This window comes from Aethina tumida, chromosome 4 (assembly GCF_024364675.1).
Source record: "Aethina tumida isolate Nest 87 chromosome 4, icAetTumi1.1, whole genome shotgun sequence".
In the NCBI taxonomy this organism is placed as follows: Eukaryota; Metazoa; Arthropoda; class Insecta; order Coleoptera; family Nitidulidae; genus Aethina; species Aethina tumida.
Window position 1 is genome coordinate 1680668 of NC_065438.1, and position 6000 is coordinate 1686667.

The 6000-nt window shown below is 26.9% G+C and overlaps 1 protein-coding gene across 2 annotated transcripts in view; it reads left to right on the top strand.

The window, feature by feature from the left end:
- Positions 1-5348, top strand: part of LOC109596354 (LIM domain only protein 3) — a 110191-nt gene extending 104843 nt beyond the window's left edge. For both annotated transcript variants that reach the window (XM_049966449.1, XM_049966448.1), the window contains one exon: positions 4885-5348. The gene's annotated coding sequence lies outside the window, so the exon portion shown is untranslated. The remainder of the gene's footprint in view (positions 1-4884) is intronic.
- The last annotated feature ends 652 nt before the right edge of the window (positions 5349-6000 follow it).

Consider the following 6000-nt stretch of genomic DNA (forward strand, 5'->3'; position numbering starts at 1 on the left):
TGAATAATATGTATAAATCACGGAATTGTCGCATTAGGAGGAATTACCATATCGATATGTTAACTGGATACGTAACGACCTTCAGATGTATGCAGGTGAAAAACGTAATACTCGTATATTCGGTCCGACTTACACAATTTGTTAATATTAAGTTTGGGACACGCGAATTTCTTTAGCACGCTAGCCTCTATCCTCCCTTTTGCACAATCTCGGAAAATTGTCCGAGATCTTTAATTTACTAAGTAACTGTTCCATGTTTGCTCAAATTTGTTAATTAAACTTCACTGCTACACTTTTACTCCCTTGATTAATTTTATGTGTGACTATTCTTCATTTACTTAATTCAAGTTCTCTGCAGTCTCGGGCTGCTCTTCGCTCTAAAATCTAGATCGATAACCTAACCTGGAAATATTATCCTTCGCCGGATTTAAAGCTGCCCTAAATTTTAAATAATCTACATTTAACCAATCCTATTTGAATGCAGTTATTTTATGATAGTTATTTATTGTTATTATTGTTGAAGTTTTTGAATTTTAACTAAAAATTGTTGTTTTTGTTTATTTATTTATTTGGGTCATAATTTTTTTTTCCTGTTATACATATATAGAATTTATAAATTCTTTATATTATATATATAATTTTTAGAACTTTTATTCAAATTTATAATGTACTTTTTTGTGGCATTATTTCTTAAATATTCTTTATATCCGTTTTTATTATATTATTAAATTTTTTAATATTTATATATTTAATTATTATATTTTATTTTTTTATATTATTTAACATTAATTTAGTGTAATATTTTATACTTTTTTATATGACTTTACATTATTATTATATTATATATGTATATTATTTATAACATTTTATACTATTTTATATTATTTTATAATATTTAATAATATAATTTAATATTTTATACTTTTTTAAACTATTTGATACTACTTTATACTATTTTATATAATTTTACATTAATTTACATATTTTATATCATTTATTTTTATTTTTTTACTATTTTATATTATTTTGTATTATTTTATATTTTTTACATTATTTTAAATTGTAACATTTTATATTTTTTATTCTATTTTTCATTATTCTATATTATTTTATATTTTATAATATTTTATAACATTTTATAATATTCTATAATATTTTATAATATTTTATAATATTTTATAATATTTTATAGTATTTTATGGAATTTTATAGTATTTTATAGTATCTTACAGTATTTTATAGTATTTTATAATATTTTATACTATTTTACATTTTTTTCCTCAGATTATGATCTTTCGTTTATTTGTTGTTTTGTAAGATATTTTTTTTTTTGTTTATTATGTTGTTATTTATTCTACATACATCAATATTTCAAGAAAAGATTTTGTTTAACATAAATTTATATTTTATGTTTACAATTTTATAATTTTTGTTCGTTTTCTTTAACATATTTCATAGTTAAAAATTATTATTTTTCTCTTTTTAGTTATATATAACAATTTTAAATAATTAAAATCAATATATTTCTAATTGAAGTATTAAAATTTAATTATACTTAATATTAAAATATTATTTAAATATAAATATAAATAAATTTTTCAATTACCTTCATTATATTATTATTTGTAATTAAATATTTTATCAACATTTATTATTTCTATTTGAATCTTTATAATTATAATTGAACGATCGATAGGCTTTGAACAATACCATGAATTATAAAATAATGATGAAGCTAAAAAACCTTCACACAATTATTGATTATCATTGTTGTTCGTTTAAAAACATTAAACAATTTAATGGTAAATTATTTAAAAAACAAAATCTGAGAGGTGTGTGTGTAGATTTTTGTGCGGAATTAATTTGCAGTTTAATTTCGGGGCGGCTGTTTATTACCGTGGGCAGCGCCGTCCGAATAAATTGAAGAAATAAATGTAAACAATCGGAACATCGCATACAAATGAAGCAAACATGTCGAGCGAAATTGCATATCGGCCAAGTAATTAAAAATGTTATAGGAGAAATCGATAGTAAATTTAGAGGGGCATTAATTAGTTCGGGCCGGCAACTGAATGGGATATCAATGCAGCTAGTTTGGTCCATTGTTAAAATACCGTGGAATGACATAATGAGCCAGTGTTTGTGTATTTTATAGAGCCATCGCCATCGCCATCGCCATTTTTAATCTTGCCGCGCTTTAAAACGTTTCTGTCTAATTAAGGAAGACAAAGCACAAGCACAATATAATACAAGGTAATTGTTAACTGTGCCGGCCGGAGCTTTAATTAATAATTAAATCGGAAACTACGCAACTTAATTAAGACTACCACGTCCTCGGTCATATATTGACACCCGTGCCAATCTGCCCTCGCTCTAAGCCCGCACCGAAAAAATTCACGATACGCCAACTAAAACTGGATGTAATTAACACCCGGACGACTTGTTTTTGTTGTTTATGTAAATCATCTAGTTAAAATAACTCGACTTAATTGAAGTATCTCCTTTTGTTCGAAATAGTTAATGAGATTCAATCTAAAAGCGGCTCGGCATTTCTAATCAGCCTTTTTTTTTTTGTTTTTGTCTGTTTCGCCGTTTTCTGCTGCTTTGAGTGGATGGCGGCCGGTCTGCTAAATTGTGTCCGGCAACTCGTTATTCACAATCAGTTCATTCTTTCATTAATTCTTGTTTTTGTTGCTGGAATTAAATATCAATATACGAAGAAACGAAGAAAAGAACTACGAAGATTTTTGCCCTTTGTTTAATACTACTCCATGCTTTGATCTTTCACTCAATTGAGTCAAAAAATCGAAAATATTTTTTCCAACAAAGATGATTCTATAAATGGATATTCTCTAATTTACTAAAGAACAGTCATAAACTAATATTTTAGTTCCTGAATATAAGTAATTCAGCATACATTTCAGCTGAAAGGAAGAATAACTTCAAAAGGCAGGAGTCAATTTTTTATACAGTCCCTCTAAATATATATACTACAACTGGTACTAAAGAATTCTAAAGCACCTCTAAACTTCAGCTTCATATTATTGATCCCAAACATAAGTAATTAAGTGTATATTTCAGCTCAAAAGAGGAAAAAATAAAAAATAAACCACTGAAATCTACGATTACAAAAGGCAAGAGTCATTTTTTTATACTGACACTCTATATATAGATACTACAACTAGTACTAAAGAATTCTAAAGCACCTCTAAACTTCAACTTCATATTATAGATCCCAAACATGAGTAATTAAGTGTATATTTCAGCTAAAAAGAGGAGAAAATAAAAAATATATCTTACCATTGTGAAATCTACGATTACAAAAGGCAAGAGACAATTTTTTATACTGTCACTCTAAACATAGATACTACAACTGGTACTAAAGAATTTTAAAGCACCTCTAAACTTCAGCTTCATATTATTGATCCCAAACATAAGTAATTAAGTATATACTTCAGCAGAAAAGAGGAGAAAAGAAAAAATTTATCTTACCATTGTGAAATCTACGACTGCAAAAGGCAAAAGTCAATTTTTTTATACCGTTACTCTAAATATAGATACTACAACTGGTACTAAAGAATTCTAAAGCACCTCTAAACTTCAGCTTCATATTATTGATTCCAAACATAAGTAATTAAGTGTATATTTCAGCTGAACAGAGGAGAAAAGAAAAAATATACCTTACCTTTGTGAAATCTACGATTACAAAAGGCAAGAAACAATTTTTTATACTGTCACTCTAAATATAGATACTACAACTGGTAATAGAAAATCCTAAAGCACCTCTAAACTTCAGCTTCGTATTATTGATCCCAAACATAAGTAATTAAGTATATACTTCAGCTGAAAAGTAGAAAAAAGAAAAAGCTTTATTAAATTTGAGTAAAAAAACTAAATATATTGTGAAATCCTTTCCAAAGTTACTTATAAAAATAGTTCTGTAATTTTTTAAAGATGTTTGAGTCCTTTATAGTTATTACAGGAGCAACAACCCTATAAATAAAGCACTTACCCATTTTAAAGAAAAGTAATAAAAATGATACGATTCCCTTTTACAAAGCAGAATTTAATTCCTTTAAAAACAGTTCGATAGAAAACAATTACAGCCGAGAATAAATAAAACTTGAACGTTGTACAAATTGTGAAATTTACATATAAGAAAACTAATATTAAATTATGTGGAGGTTGAGAGTAAAAAGAGGAAATATACATGTTCGTTGTTTTTATTTTACTTAATTTTCGCTTGAACGAACTTTAAATTAATTCAGTATAAACGTAAATAGCCCTATTTCCGTCGATTAACAGTGTACAGCCCCAGGCTCGCAATACTGCAACTTTCCCGAGAGTAGAAATGAGTCTGAAAGCCCCATAAAGCGCTTGCTTTTCATTTGATATTTAAATACGTTTAAGTATTGTTTTACGTTATAAATTTAATACCACAAAGTATTAATTGCCGACGAAACCCTCCAAGATTGCATTAAAAGGCATATTGATGAGCTTTAAGGGAAGATTATAAACTTTCCGTGTTTCATGTCTTATTAATTTACAAAAATATCACAGCTAAATTACCCACAAGTTTCCCTCCTTTAGAGAGCCTCCGTCTCCGTCTCCTCTCCATCTTTTTCCACGATTCGCCCTGTCACTTCTTATTTATGGACCATAAATTTATGGCAAACTTTTCTACTCATACGCTTCGCCTATTCATTATACTTGAAAACCACTTTGAAAACGACTCTGACAACTAAAACCGTAATTTTCGTTTTTAATTTATAAACTTATTAATATTATCATAATTATTATATTGGCAAATTATACTTTTTGTTGTACCATTTTGATTTTTTGTTTTGAAAACCAAATTGAATTGTGTTTTTCTTTTTATTTCAGTTGTACCGTGGTAGCCGGGAATGAATGGACGTGCAATAGTTTGTAAAAAAAAATTGAAGCATATCCGCCCCCCCGATTGGCCGATTCGGTGATAAAACGGACAAACAAACAAACAAACAAAAAAAATAAACAAAACAAAATATTGTGAACTGCTGCATATCGTTGGGGTCGTGGATGGGGTCCCGATTTTTGCCGGAATAAAATAATCGCTCGAATTACGGCCCTGGCAAGAAAACACTCTCAATTATGAACTCTTGATATATATAAAAAAAACTGTTCAACTGTTGTTTCATAAACGTTGATTGAAAATTGATTAAATTATTGTGGATTCTGTTATTCAGTGATGGCTATGAACATTTTTCCATCGTGTGTAATGTAAAGTGATTTTAAATTTAACAATTCGCGAGTTTTTATTTAGTATGTTGTTGTTATTTTTGTAAATAATAAAGTATTGTTAATTATGACACTGTTTTTTATTTCATATATAAGTATTATTTTATGTTGATTTATTGTAAAGGTAAGTTGTTGAATTGAAAATCAAAAAGTGAAATAAAAAGTTTAAAATATAATAAAATAATTTATTTATATTCATTCTATCCAATAATGGAAGCTAAGGACGAAAGGATTTTTACTCAATAACTTCATTGAATGAATTGAGTTCAACTATCGAATAAATTTACTCCAATAGTACTTATTTTACTCATTTTACATTTTTCTAATCATGCTTATTAATAGTAATAAGCTGTTACTATTTCAGTTTTATATAGATTAATTCATATTATTGGCAACTACTGAATAATTCGATAGTTGTAATCACCAATAGTTTTAATCGTTACAATTTTTATTGACCAAGAAAGTTTTCATCCTGTTTTATTACATGAAATAAAAAGTTTAAAGTAGAAGAAACTAATTTATTTATATTTGTTTTATGAATTATCCAATAATGGAAACTAAGGGATGGAGAATTCTTACTGAATAACTTCATTGAATGAATTGATTTCAACTATCGAATAAATTTACTCTAATAATTCTTATTTTACTCATTTTACATTTTTCTAATCGTGCTTATAAGTAGTAATAAAAAACACTGTTACTATTTCACTTTGATATAGAATA